The 15,057-nt window shown below is 44.2% G+C and overlaps 1 long non-coding RNA gene across 2 annotated transcripts; it reads right to left on the bottom strand.

The window, feature by feature from the left end:
- Positions 1-597: 597 nt before the first annotated feature.
- On the bottom strand, positions 598-14,526 carry LOC146870131 (uncharacterized). 2 transcript variants are annotated; one of them, XR_014969518.1, is made up of 5 exons: positions 14,484-14,526; positions 13,746-13,842; positions 13,604-13,634; positions 2,896-3,060; positions 598-2,787 (listed from the first exon to the last, which is right to left on the bottom strand). It is a non-coding gene; the product is annotated as an uncharacterized LOC146870131 (long non-coding RNA). The 2 variants fall into 2 exon arrangements; XR_014969526.1 differs by lacking the exons at positions 13,604-13,634; positions 13,746-13,842 and having other exon boundaries at positions 14,484-14,525.
- Between the last annotated feature and the right edge of the window lie 531 nt (positions 14,527-15,057).

The following is a 15,057-nucleotide window of genomic DNA, read 5'->3' on the forward strand; positions in this document are numbered from 1 at the left end:
TTTGCCCCATTATGTCAGAGATGGCGTATCCTGCAAACACCTGTTTCCCCTTTGTCTCACTGTCTGGGAGCAAAGCACAAAGACCAGCTGTCAGCTACACATAGTCATTTGACCCAGGATGCAGGCTGCAGGCACCAAATGGTTAGGACAAGAAAATATCAACTTACTGACAGTGGCATGTTCAGAATAGTAACTTAAAATCTGACTCTACTAAGGAGGCTTCTAATTACAATTCTTAAGAGACCAAGCATGGCATTTCTATTTGCTCCCAATTGAAAGTTCTCACTTATTAAATGTAATAAGGTAACTGCCAGAAATGGAGGTCTATAGTTGGCAGGTTGTTACCTTGTCCAAGTAGGGACCCTTCTTCCTAGCCAGGATAAGGTATTTACACCTCTAAAATAACCCCTGCTCACTCCCTTGGTACGAGCAGTCAGGCTTATCTCAGATGCAGTGTGTAAAGCATTTGCACACTACATACAGTAACCCAGTGAAATTATTACAAAAGGACAACACACTAGTTTCAGAAAAATAGCCAATATTTATCTTTGTAAAACAAGACCAAAACGATACAAATCCTGGATGGAGTTATTCAAAAATATGAACAAGCCAAAAATAGACTTAAAGCAGTTGCTTGAAGTCAATACCTCTGTCAGGGCTATCATGGCATCGTGAACAAACAAATCCAACAGTTATGGCCGACAGCAGTGTCATGGGGTAGCTACGGTGTCGGGGATACCCACAAAACAGTACCTTCGTAATTGCAGTGTGTTGGGGACATCGCGATGAGCTCTGAAGTGCTGGTCTCGGCAGGCTTTGGTTCCGGAGGTTGGTGCAGGAGTCTTTGGGCCCTTGAAGTCACGTGCATTGCAGATCGAATTCCATGTGGTTGAAGGCAGGAGCGCCAGCGTTGGCGGGCGTCGGGGCTGCGATGCGAAGTGCAGCGGTACAGCTTGCAGTGCCCTCAGGTCATGGCGCATGCAGCGGCTCAGTGATGGCATCCAGAGGCGTAGCTGAGACCAGGGCTGCGGTGCGAAGTGAGATGATGTTCATCCAGTGCTGGCAGGTCACAGTGCAAGTAGGGTCGTCGTCATTGCTGAAGCGATGTTGTCAGCTGACGAACGGGAGTTGATGGTGCTGGGGTTGGTAGGCCAAGGCTACGTTGTGGGATGGGGCGATGTTTAACTTATGAGCAGTGTCCCCAAACCATGGTGCAGGCAGTGGCGTTGGTGCAGGCAGTGGCGTTGATGTCGGCATGGATCGGCGTCATCAGGGAAACCAGGGCGGCAGTGTGAAGTACAGTACCCACAGGTCACGTTGCAAGCAGCGGCTCGGTGGCAGCTTCGGTCGTCGTCATCAGTGAGACCAGGGTAGCGGTGTGAGATGTGGCAGTGCCTTCTCCAATGCCTTCAGGTCACAGAGCTCGCAGCGGCGTTGTTGATGGAGTTGGGTTGCTTTATCTTCTGTTGCAGTACAAAATACACAGTTCCTGGTGCTGGTAGCAGATGAACTTAAAGTATTTGCTGTCCTTGAGACTTCTTGAACAGGGGGCAAACTCTACCTCAAGCCCTTGGAGAAACTTAGGAATATAAGGTGCAGAAAATCCAGTCCTTCCACTGCCCAAGACAGAAGCAGCCATTGCGGGCCAATAAGGCAAAGCACACAGCAAAGTGGTAGTCTCTCCTCACAGCTCCTCCAGCTCTTCTTATGGGCAGGTTGCTTGATCCAAAAGACTTCTAAAGTTCTGGTGTCAGGGCCCCAATGTTTATTCCAGATTTCCCTTTGAAGTTGGTACAAAGTTTCACTGACATTCGTAAACCAGTTCTGCCTGGCTCAGACCTGGTTCACACTGGGAAGAGGAGACAGCTTTGTGGAAGGCAGCCACAGTCTATTCAGGTGCAAGTGACAACTCCTTCCACTACTCTAAATGCATCCAGATCTATTCAGCCTGGCTAGGAGTCATCCGGGAAAGGCAGGACACACCTCAGCTCCCCCCTTATGTATCTCTAGTGTGAATGTATATCCCCTGCTCCTGTCACTCTGAACCCACACGGGGAATGCACAAATGGCAGAGGCACACAGGATGGTTGAGCAAGAAAATACCCACCTTCTAAGAGTTTAAGACATCAAGGGGTTGGGCTCTTAACGTCCGATTGGTTGTGCCACTTCAAAATGCACAAATAACACAGATGCCAAACCTGATACTCTTTCAAATACCACACGTAATTACAAACGTTTTAATCAATAACAACAGTTGCTAACAAGTATATATTGCCCACAGTTCATTTATTTTGATAAACCTTTTTGTCACACACAGAGAACCAAACAAAAATTATTGATAGTATTTGTTTCTCCCACCCACAATAATACATACATGACAATAAAATGATATCACATTGAACAAACAAAACACCATATATTTAACACATCAGTACAACAATTCTTATTTCAACATAAACTGAATCCATCAAAACATCCGTTCATTTTTTTTTATACACAATTGTGAGCTACCTCACAGGGCAAATACATTATACCCCTAAATAATTCTAAAGTTAAATCAAAATCTCCCTAATTTTCTAAATGTCGGATCCCTGTCAGAACATAACTGAACACCAGGTACATATTTCCAATCATTCTCTTTAAACAATCCTTGGGTTAAACCAATATTCTGAAATGCACAACAATTTTTAATTTGCAACAGTACATCCACTAAAAATAGTCGACGCATTTCGAACCCCTGTTCCGCCATAATGGGCTTCTCCTCAGGACATAGAACTGATCTCCACTCTACAAAAAAGACATACAAAATACAATAGATATTTAGAATAAAAATATTCAGGAGAAAAGAAATCGCTTACATCCTTATATTTATACAATCCTTACTCAGAAAATTACCTCAAGTGCCTCGTAGTGCAGGTTCAATATCCTTAATTTGGGTCAGAAATGACACTTCAACTAAAATGGCCCAAATACTTACTAGAACTCAGGGCAAAGCCATTCTAAATCATCACTCACAGTCACCACATGACCTTCAATTCAGTACACAATCCGGGTTCGCAACTGTAAAAAATTATAATAAAAAACAGTTTAATGTTGCCAACTGTACCGGTATTTCAGCGACCAGCATATCAGCCGCAGTGGAACAAGAGCTACATATCATTCATGGATGCTGCATCTACCACAATTCAAAGGCATTATTAAAGAACCAGCACAATATGAATCCAAAGATTTGTGCCGCTCCACATGCGCGTTAATCGAAAGATAAACTATTGCGGCTCGGGCACCATCCTGCTGCTGTGGCAATGCGGAACTTTACTGCTTTGCATTGCCACTCATATTCGTTCATGTGTAAACAACTCCAAACAAAGAGGAAATAACTCTTACCAGCCGTTTCGTTAGTACCACTTGCTCACATTGCCCCAACGAGCTGTGCTCCCCATCGGTATGTGCTCCCCCTACGTCATAGAGGAGCTTACAAATACAGCATAAACCTAACTAAGCTGTGCTCCCCCCATTGGTATGTGGCCCCCCTACGTCATAGGGGAGTTTACAAATACAGCATAAACCTAACTATATGTGTTCCCCCGTCGGTTTGTGCTCCCCCCAGGGCTTACAAATGGAGCTAATACCTTGCTTGTCGGTGCCTGGCCGTATGTCTATGCCTCCCCTAAAGCGCTGCAGCTATTTTACCTACCTGACCGAAAACTGTTATGGCATGGGTAAAGCGGTCAAACAAATACTTTAAGCAATACTTTTGAATATATTTTGATATGTAGCATATGCATAAGGCATTGGAAAGTGTTTGTTTTCTCAAAATCTTTGGTATTTAAAGTATTTTTAGATTTTGAAAAAATAAGTTTTTTTGTTTGAATAATGCCATAATTTTGCAAAATATGTATATATTTATACCTAAATATAATAGGGCCTTTCCCCACCCCCCTGTGCTCTTCCTTATTTTTTTTATTTTTGTGTTATTTCGCACTTACGCCCTTGTAACTTTTTGTCCACATAAGGTATCAATGTTAAATGTGTCCCCTTTTTCCCAACAACCTGAGTATTCGAAAGGTACCCAGGGTTTTTTTAATTCACCTGGAAGGGACCCATACATTTTCTAAATATTTTAATGTTTTGCCTTTTTAAATAAAAAACTTCTGCATTAGAAAGCGTCTGGTGTGTTTCCTGTAAATGGCATCAACAATGTGTTTGTGGTGATAAAGGGCCATATATAGGAAGCCAAATTGCGATTGCAAATGCTGAAATTTGCAGAATTTCAGCGTTTGCGATCGCATTTTCGGCAGTGTGCTATGTAGCACACAAAAACCCACATGCAGAATAAGGAATTGCAAAATTTGTGATTTCTTATTTTGCGAATGCATTTAAGGAATCCCAAATTGCGATTCCTTAAATGCAATGCAGGAAGCACCCAAGTTGTGCGATTTTGGCTTATGGAATCGCAATTTACCACCAACTTCAGGTTGGTGGTAATTTGCGAATTCTTTGAAAAATGCACTTTTTGGCATTTTTCAAAGTGCCATGTGGCGCACATACATGCCCTTAGCGCATGTATGTGCGCCACATGTGCACACATGTTTATTTCAGGGGTGCAAAAGGGTGTCCTATTGACACCCTTGCAACCTTGAAATTGCATTCTCAATTTGAGATTCTCAAATTGAGAATCGCAAATTGAGAATGTCTTTCTATTCATTCTTATGGGCCTTCTAGCCCATAGGAATGAATGGCAAGGTATTCCTTATTTGCGCATCTCAATTTGCGATTCGCAAATAAGGAATAGGTGGGATTCGCAAAATATTTTGCTAATCCTACCTACATTGCATTTTGTGATTCTCTAATTGCGATTCCCTAAAAATCGCAATTTGAGAATCGCAAAACACGTTATACCTACATATGGCCCAAAATCACCATCATCTCTGATTTCAGGGGCAAGTAAACTTCTGACAGTAATCAAAATTTTCTTTGAAGTTTTTAAATTTTACTGTGTTAGGAATGGGTTTCAAAACAAAAATGGAGCCCCGAAAACTAGACAAAATTATGAATTAAGTAATGGGGACATTTCTACATCCTTTAATGATTTCCTATACAAATTTACATTTGATAATAGAAAATATTGCACTAATGTAGAAAAAAAAATAGCCAATTGTGTCAACGTTGTCACCTGTAATGTAAAGTATGCCAAATAATATAACATTTCAATCTGCATAACCCTTCTTTTTTTGGGATATGTAGGATTTATAGGTTCACCAAGAACCCGCGGAACACAGATTTAAAAAATGAGCTGCATCTTGTACTTGTTTTTCATTGTGTACTGTGTTTATCGCAATTCATTTGGTAAATATAAACAGATAAATATAGGTACAAAAGAAAGCCAAATATTTCTTAAACAAAATATAGATTTTAGAAGCAGTGTGTTTTGCACATCTCCTGTAAGCAGCACCCGCCGCAAAGCCAAAGTGGCATGTCGTGCATTGCCATGCACAACGTAGCAGGCACCTCTTGGTGCCTGCCACCTTCTAGATGACAATGAGGGGGGTACCATAGGTAGCCCCCAAGTGCAGCCCCCCCACCCCTCAAACCTCCAGGCCCCCAAAGCAATTACCGCCAGCCTTTCCATGGCGGTGAAGCCGCCATGGAAAGGTCTTCTAATTACACCATCCTAATATGGATGCTGGTGCCTGCTAGGCACCTCCACAATATTAGGGGCCAATTCTGCCCAGTTGGCATTTGGAATGATTGCCGGACGGTGGAAAAGTGGCAGACGCACTTTGCATCCGCTGGGAACCCCCCGCCATTGTAATATGACGGGTGGTTTCAGTCGTCACGATGTGGTGGTGGTCGCCACTGCAGGCTCGGCGGTGTCGAACGTTACGACATACTAATGAGCCCCCAAGTGAAATCCAGTATGGGGTCACTTCTGTGGCTCTCTTCAGGTTCTGTGTCCCAGAATCCCTTGCAAACCTTAAACTTCTAAAAAATTAAACACATTTTCCTCTTATTTCTGGGATGGAAGGTTCTTGAATCTGCCTTGACCCACAAAATTCTACCCACCCTGTATTCCACACGTCTCCTGATAAAAACGGTAGCTGACTTGTGTGTGTCGGCCTAGTGCCTGCAGCAGGAAATGTCCCAAAATGCAACGTAGACACACCACATTTTTAAAGTGAAAACTGACCCTTATTTTTCCAAGTGCCAAGCTTTGGATTTTGAATCCTAGCTCTGCCTGCACCTAGCAAAACCTAACGAATTTATACATTTTTTTTAAACTAAACGTTTCTGAAAACTAGACATCTGGGCGAGTACAGGGAGGTATGGCTTGCGTGTATCCCCCAAAAAATATTCCTGACCTGAATTCCGTGCAAACCTCAATTTTAGTTTTAAAAATCACATTTTCCACATATTTTGTGTGTGATCACCATGCTGGCACAAATGTCTTACCACACAGCGTCCTCCTCAGTCTTCCGAGTAAAATGCTAACTCACTTGGTCGGGTGTCCATTACAGAATTGGCATAATTTTTTTTTTACGCCTCTAAGTTAGCCTGAATAACTGTTTGAATTCCATTGCGACCACTATCATGAAAATGTGGCACTCGTAAAGTAATCTTACAGGCATATTACGATGCAGCTTTAAAGGCTCTGATGAAGGGTCGGAGGCTTTTACAGCTGCATGCTAATGATCCCTTAAATAATCTTATATTTTTAAATAATATTATTTAATTTATAACTTGAACCGGAAAAACAGTTTTATACATAATAATCTTGTTTTTCCTACATTATATTTACACTTTTTTTTATTACTTTTGCAACATTTGTGTATATTTTTTGTTACAAATAATCAACAAATTAACCAAACCATTTTGTATATATTTAAAAGATGTATGTATACTATAATAATAATTACTATATATTTCTTCATTTTGTCAAACATTTGTATAACTTTTTTTTGAAGTGAATACATTTTTAACATATATTTTTAGAATCATATTGTGTTATATGGACTTCAAAGGTACATAATATTTTTTCCATTTTTTATTTGGTGTCCAAGTAGATATTTTCATCTATCCCTGTTTTTGTTTGGACGCATTTGGGGAGAGAAGCTTGCATTAGGTAGCTACGGTTAAGGTTAGTTTTAAATTTAGTTAATTTAATATTAGAGGGGAGGTAGTTAGGTTTTCTATATTGTTTGTATTGTCTTTTGTGCATTTTAATATGTTGTGTAATACATATTTACAGTTATATGTTTACTACCATGATAACCTTTAAAGCTTTGCGATATGTAGTATATTATGAGCTCATTATGATAGCCATCACATTAAGATTTACCCACAAGAATATTAGGATGGCGGTGCGTATCGTGGCGGACCCAAAGGGCCCCATTAGTATGGTGGGCGGACAAAGTCCGCCCGCCATACCCTCGGGAAACGGGACTGCCCGCTGAGGGTGTGGCGGACCCGCACTCCCGATTGGCATGCACCCGCCACACTGGCCGCCCGCGCAATGCCACAAAGGCAGCCTGTGCCTTTCAATGCACAACGTGACAGGCACCGTGCGGTGCCTGCCACGTTTTACATTGAAATGCAGGGGGGTACCATAGGTGCACCCCCATGTGCACCCCCCACCCCCGCTATGGGCCCCCAATGTCAAACACCGCCTGCCTTTCCGTGGCGGTGTTGCCGCCACAGAAAAGCAGGTCCCTGCCTGCATAGTAATATGGATGGCAGTGTCTACCAGACACCGCCACCATGTAGACGGCTTTTCCGCCCGGTAGGCAATCGAACGAATTGCCCACCGCCAGAAAACCGGCGGCCGGTCTTCCCGACTGCCGGGCTCCCCCCGCCATGGTAAAGTGGCGAGTGGAAATTTGCAACGGGCGGATCGCCACCGCCATAGAGGCGGTGGCGATCCGCCCGCTATACTAATGACCCCCAAAGTCTGTCTGCCGCTTTTCCACCGGTGGCAATCACACAGATTGCCTGGTGTATGAAAAAGGGCCACTAATATGGTGGCGGTGTCTAGCAGGCACCGCCACCATATTTGGTTGTGTCCTGTAAGCGAAGCGGTCTTTCCACAGTATGTACGGTGCTGTAGCCCCCAGCACCGCCTGCAATGTTAAAGGCCCAGGATTCGCCTGCTATTTTCATGGGCGCATCCTGATCGCAGTAGTGGGCCCGCTGCATGTCTGAGGGGCGGTCCGAATCACCGCTACAGTGGCAGGCAGACAAAGTCCGACCACCATCGTCATCAGCCCCTTAGTTATGTTTTGATTAGTATGTGTAGAGTTATTTTAGAAGTTTTAAGTGTAATATATATGCCTTCATTATGATCTTACTTTGAAAGTCTCCGACCTTAGGTTGGAGGCTTTCTGACAGAAACAGCCGGTTTCACTTTTGACCTTCTGATATAATACTGCCGGTTTGAAGTGAAACCGATCGGTTATTCACGCTGGCCTTTGACGGGCTCCATGAACCTGTTGCCCAATCGGAACTTGCATGTAATTTATATGTACGGCGTTTTACGCCATTTGATTTACAATGCACGGTTTCGGTCAGGGTTTTTTAATATCCGGCTTTTACATATGGAAAGCCTGTTGGAAACTGACTTTACCCTGCGGCCTACGTTTTGAGTTCAAGGGGATACCTAGGATGCCCACTTGTTGATCCCTGCACTGTGTAGCAAGCACCCTGTGTTGCCCGACACACGGTGCAGGGATGAACTCCACCTCCTATTTCCCTATGGGAGCTTGTCCTACGGCCAATGTGCGGCCGTAGCACATGCACCTATATTGCAATGTGATAATTCAACTGCACCGCACCATGTCTGGTTTTATCTGGTTTGTTCATGTTTCGCGATGGTGTTGTACACCATAATAAGTCCTTTAATTTTATTATTAATTCATGTGGAGGAGGTATTTTTTTTTTTTTTTAACTGGTGGAATTGTTCCTGATCTTCTGTTCCAGTGATGAAGAGGTTACCATTTTTTAAAGGAAATGTGGATTTAAAAAAAATAAAATTTATAAATATTTTACATTTTATTTTTGCTTTCCTGAAGCATTTCTTTCTTTTGATCTATTTTTCATGTATTTTTTCCTTTAGATGCTATTGATGATTATATCTTTAGCTTTAATTTTTTCTCATTTGTATTTCCCATTTTATTTTTTCCAAATTAAAAAAAAGAAAAGAAGAGCGGAAAGAGTGTCCACCCCTGCCTTGTGCTACAAAGGAGAGTAAAAAAGGTGGATGAGAAGCATCCACAGGTCACTCAGGCCATAAAGCACTTTAGATTCACGTTTCCAAAGTACAGCTCCCTTAGGCCCATGACCTCCATAATCCATAACGGTAAGTCCGCTTTATAAGTTGCAACGCCTTGTTGCTTTCAGGAGAGACAACCACCTTCTCATCATTGTTCTGCATCTCCAACAGTCGATGGGAGTTTGTGCTAATATGATTCACTTAAGTGTGACCATGCATTAACATTACCTGTGGTGGTGAAATATTAATAGAATATAGACCTTGAGACTATTGGGCAAAACCTTCAACATAATCTTCATATCTGCGTTTATGAGTGATATCTGTTTGTATTTTGCTAATTGAAGTGGGTCACAACCATGTTCTGTAAATTAAGGCGGATTCAGACTGAATTTAGAGGTCCATTAGGATGTAGGGCGGAAAAACACCTCGACCGCCATGGAAGCGGAAAACAACCGCCCGCCGGCCCCGTGGGAAAACCGGCAGACAAATTAGCATTAACTGCCAAAAAAAGCGACTGCGGCGGTATTTATCCCAGAATAACCGCCCGTAGCGGGCGTAGATGGCCAAAATCCATCCGCGGCGGTCAGAATCGCGGCGGAAAAACAACCCGCCACAAGTATAGCGGAGACACCGCCCCGGATATTAGTATATCCCCGACGGTCCCGCGGGATGTAACGCCATCACCGACTGCCGCGGTCACACAATGGAATGAATGAGAGAGCCAGCAGAAGAGCTGAAGCACAGCCACCGCGGCGGATGAACCGTCAAAAATATGGCGGACGAAGCCAAAACCCCACAAGAAGGCCAAAAAGTGCACACAGAAAACTAGACATGCCTCCCAAATACACAAAACACACCCCAATGACAACCTCATGCCAAAACAAAAAATACAAATCCCAGGACAACACACCTGTCAGCAACACCCCAATTGGACACACCCACATAGCTGTGTATACAATCCCTTGCAAAACTCCAGGAGAGAAGGGACACACACCCCAGCTGATAGGAGAGGCAAAGGACACAACATCCCCAGCCACACCACACACAGCACCACCACCACCACCACCAAACCAGCACAACTAACCCCCCTGCACAACACACACCATACAAAGCACAACCACAACCACCACTCACACCCCTGCATCCACAATCACTTTGCACACCACACACCATGGCCACACACAAAATGCCCAAATTCACTGAGAGTGAGTTGAAGGTCATGGTAGATGAGATAGTCAGAGTGAAACCACAGCTTTTTGGTACCCTGGTCCAACAGACACCATTAGCTACATGGACACAAATGTGGGCTAGGATAGTCCAAAGGGTCAATGCTGTAGGGACCACCCCAAGATAAAAAAGGAGATCATGAAGCGTTGGCATGACCTGAAGAGGGTGGCCAAGGAGAGGAGGAGCAAGAACCGTGAGCTGGCTCAGAGGACTGGCGGTGGCCCTCCCATTCCACTAAAAACATTCACACAATGGGAGGAGAAGGTGCTTGCCATACTGCATCCAGAGAGTCTCACAGGAGTAGCCAGGGGAGTGGAGGCTGGTAAGTACAAATAAATGACTACCGCCACTCTGCTATGTACTGTTTTGCACAACTACAAAGCTACACCACCTAGGACACACACCATCCATCTGCACCTCACACTCACAAAAACATGGCTCACAGATCCAACATACACCCACTCTTCACCACAAACATAGCTAACAATATAACCATGGGGGCATGTGTACAGGCAGACAGCACTACAACAACCACCAGTCCCCCTGGCCCACACCTGAGCAGGATGAATCCCTCCCCCACCCCACCCAGGATCAGTTGGAAGCCATTGCAGTACAACAAACAAACTTACAGGTAGGTAGCCATCTTTACAATGAGGGTGTCTGGGGGTGGAGGGCCTGTACCACTACTCCCACCATGCCCCCTGTCCCACAGCCCAGCAAGATGGATCCCTCCACCACCCCATCCAGGAGCAGTTGGAAGCCATTGCAGTGCAACAAACAAACTCACAGGTAGGTAGCCGGAACGTGCACCCACACATTCTCCCCAAATTAAATGGTGCCATATGACAACACCAGCCCTCACATTGCACAAAGAGCCATACCTACCCATTGCAAAGCACAGTGTGCACACAGGTAAGCCAAGGAAACTGTCACAATCACCAAAGTGTGACACACCAATGCACAAGTAGAAGAAAGCCTGGGCACTAGTTACATGTGCATCACCATGGGGCAAGTGCAACAAGGACCATTCTCAACATATGAAAGCATGTGTGGTGGCACAAATCAAGATATGCACATGACAAGACAAAGGCATGCAGGAGATGACAATGGCCAGTCTATGGCCAGATGTGACGTCTGCTAGGTCAGACAACTTAACCATGAGAGTCCACAATTGAACACATGATGTGCCAGGCCCTAGATGGCAAAAAGTCCCAGTAAACCTCAATTGGACACGGTTTGCATGGTATGCCCTGACACCTCGCACCATGGACAAGTAATGCTTGTACCACTGTATCATGTCAGGGAGCACAGTACTGCACACAGTCAAAAGTGTGATGATATGTCAATTGTGCAGTGTATAAAATGTGAATGACATACAGCTAACCCAAAGCTTGACGGGTGCACTGCAATGACCATTTCCCATCTGACCCACAGGTGACCAAGAACTCACTGCAGAGGACAACACCAGCAACCTGCAGAGCCAGTCTCCACCCCGGTACAATGACTCTCGGATGTTGACTCCCAGGATTCCGTGGACGATGATCTTGAGGCCGGCCCATCTGCTGTGCCAGCGAGAAACAGGTCCCAGGACTCCAGCGTCCCCCCACCACATCTGAGGCAACAACAACTCCACAGCAGACCCCTGCTGTCATGGCCTGTGCAGCCACAGCCACCACCACCACCACCACCAGTGCTGCCGGCAACACCCTCCCTGTCCCAGAGGATGCCCCGCACACACCACCCATGGAGGAGGGCAGGGGGAGGATTCGGGTGCCCACAGTGGTGAGGCAACAGGTCCGTGGCAGCAGGGCAGGTGGGAGGGGCAGGGTCACCCGGAGTCTGGGACCCACTCCCTGGAACACATCTCCAGAGTCCTGGGCGCATACGAACAGGCCCAGGGACGAACGGGCCGGTCGGACAATCTGTTGCACTAGCTCATCCTGCTGATGAGGTCCATCGACAGACGCATGGGACAAATCGTGGACCTCTTGGGCCAGCAAGTGGCGTTACTGAGGGACTGGCATGTGTCCCAGACAACACCTCTGCCTCCCTCTGGTGGGCTGCACACTGACAGTTCACCATCCTCCCCTGCGCCCACAGATAGGGGTGAGTCCTCAGACCCCACTGGCCATGCAGCAGGGCCCCCCCCTGCCAAACGACAAAGGAAAAAAATGACACGGGGTTTTAGGTTTTGCGGTACGCGATGGCGCCCACAGTGTGTACGTAAAAGTTTAAAGCTGAAGAGTGGAACGGTGCAAATAGGACAAGGGGAAAACAAACCCTAAACCCCTCCAGTAGACAAGAGTCTAACAATGAGAGCAAACTAGAATGCCTATGCACACGTTGTGAATAAAGATGTATCAATACAGAGAATAATCATAAGAGCAGCAGTATAGACACAATTACAAAAATCCACCAAGTAACGTTTTTTCTTGATTTAATATGATTCCGTAGCCCAGCCAACACGTGTTTCGTCCGGGTGTGAAACCCACGACTTCTTCAGGGCTACAAAAACACATAAGGGATACATTGTAGATGTAGGACAGTTAGAACATGACTCATATAATAGATAGCAACAAAGACTTAAGACACCGTGAACGAACGTAAGCACCCAAAATAGGAAAAATATTGTGAAAAAATATAATAAAAGACGTTAGAGACAAAATATTGTGACTTAAAAGATCAAGCATATAGTTCCTAGTTATATCAGTAAAGTCAGTCAAGGTAATTGCACCTGAAAAAAGCGCAACCAGACAGGGTTTCAAAATTACTCATTAACAATGGAAATCAGTAACAAAGAACATATGAGTAGTTTCGCATTATTACAAGGAGAAATAAATCTGAATATAATTGGAGATCATGAATTGCCAGAAAAGATTCATAAATTTGTAGTCATTCACGTACACAATTGATCTTTCAGATATAAAGAGTAAAAACCGTCTCAAAAAAGGCATATAAAAAGTACATATGGTCCACGTGGGAAATTCTGAGTAGGTGAAGTGAGGAAAGGAGGTCGAAGGAAAGAACAAAACATAAAAGTGGACAGGTAAAGCGAAGTGTGAAACAATCCGGTCAAAGTGAGGGGAACTCTAAAATGGAATTACTGGATCTTACCATCAGGCAAAGACGTGCACAAGTAAAGAATCTAAAAATAAGGAGAAAAAAGGTATAGGCCTCAGTAAGGCACAACTTAAAATAATATTGAAAGGATAATGTGAACCTACAACCAGAGAGACAGAGAGAGACACCGGCTCACCTCTCCGCCGATTATAATTCCATCCCGGCTGCGCGGGAAAAGTACAAACGTCCCTACTAGGGATAGTTATATGGGAGTGACCCAGATGAAACGGAACCTATAGGAAGAATAATGGAGCATGAGTCCTGAGGGCAGTGAATTCATACCACACATAAAATCTCGACTCGTAAACAGAATGTCATAATTTGTATACTACAGTGACAGTTTAAAAGTTGATGTATCCACAGTGAAATTCAATATATCTATAGAAAACCACGTTACTCCGTCAAAAACGGAGGGTCACGGTTAGTGCAGAAAGTGCAAGACACGTAATTGTGTAATGCGTCTGATAAACGCATAAATGACATGAAAATGGTGTCGGTAAAATCAGTAACACTAGCGTCACCACGTAAGTTTACAAGGAATGATGTTGAAGCAGCAAATACACAATACCTTGTCTTAGACAACGTCAAGTACGCACATAATCATTAAATAATAGAGTCAGTAAAGTCACTTAATCTCATCGTCTCCGAATGCACCATTGTAATGCGTTATCAAAGACACCATCAGATTAGCGCATAATCACTGAAAGAGTGGCGTCAGTAAAATCAGTTCATATATCTCCAACCACCACATATTTAAACAATCGAGTGGGACCTACAATTGTGCCGATTCTAAGACAACAAATTGGGAGTCTTCTAAAGAATCCCAAACTCGTGTAACAGATGTCAGGATAAACCAAAAGCAAACGCTTATTACCTTGAAGACGAGTACGTCCGAGAGTACGGAAGGTATCCGGTTAGTCTACAAGCCGGAAATGAAATGCCGTGCACGTTATAACGTGCAGCACACATGGACAACTAGACCGTATTATAGCGGTGCGCTAAAAGGTACCGGAAGTGAGGAAAGGGTGCAAAGCTATGACCTGCTTTCACCCCACCATCATCATAGCATAAAATCGTGAGACTTTATTACTAATGCAGGGTACTAAATGTGAAAATCTAAATCGTGCTCAGGAAACAAATAAAAAGGTCGTGGTGACGAATCATGTAAAACAACAGTATCGCATACAGACAACATATGTTACTATGGTGTCAGTAGTTAAAACAACAGCATCCCCTACAGTATATGAACGGATTGAACACCCGGTGGTGAAAACCAGCGGGAATAGGAAAGAGGAGATGGCAAGTAAGTATGTGTGCCATGGGGAGAAATAGTAAAAAAGAAGGAGTATAGACCAAAAGGCAAGGATAAGAACAGGGGAGTTAAAAAGTCAGGCTTAAAGGAGATTAAAGAGGCATATTCGACTTCAGGACACCAATGCAAGAGAAAT

Source organism: Triturus cristatus, chromosome 1_1 (genome assembly GCF_964204655.1).
Source record: "Triturus cristatus chromosome 1_1, aTriCri1.1, whole genome shotgun sequence".
NCBI classification, from domain to species: domain Eukaryota; kingdom Metazoa; phylum Chordata; class Amphibia; order Caudata; family Salamandridae; genus Triturus; species Triturus cristatus.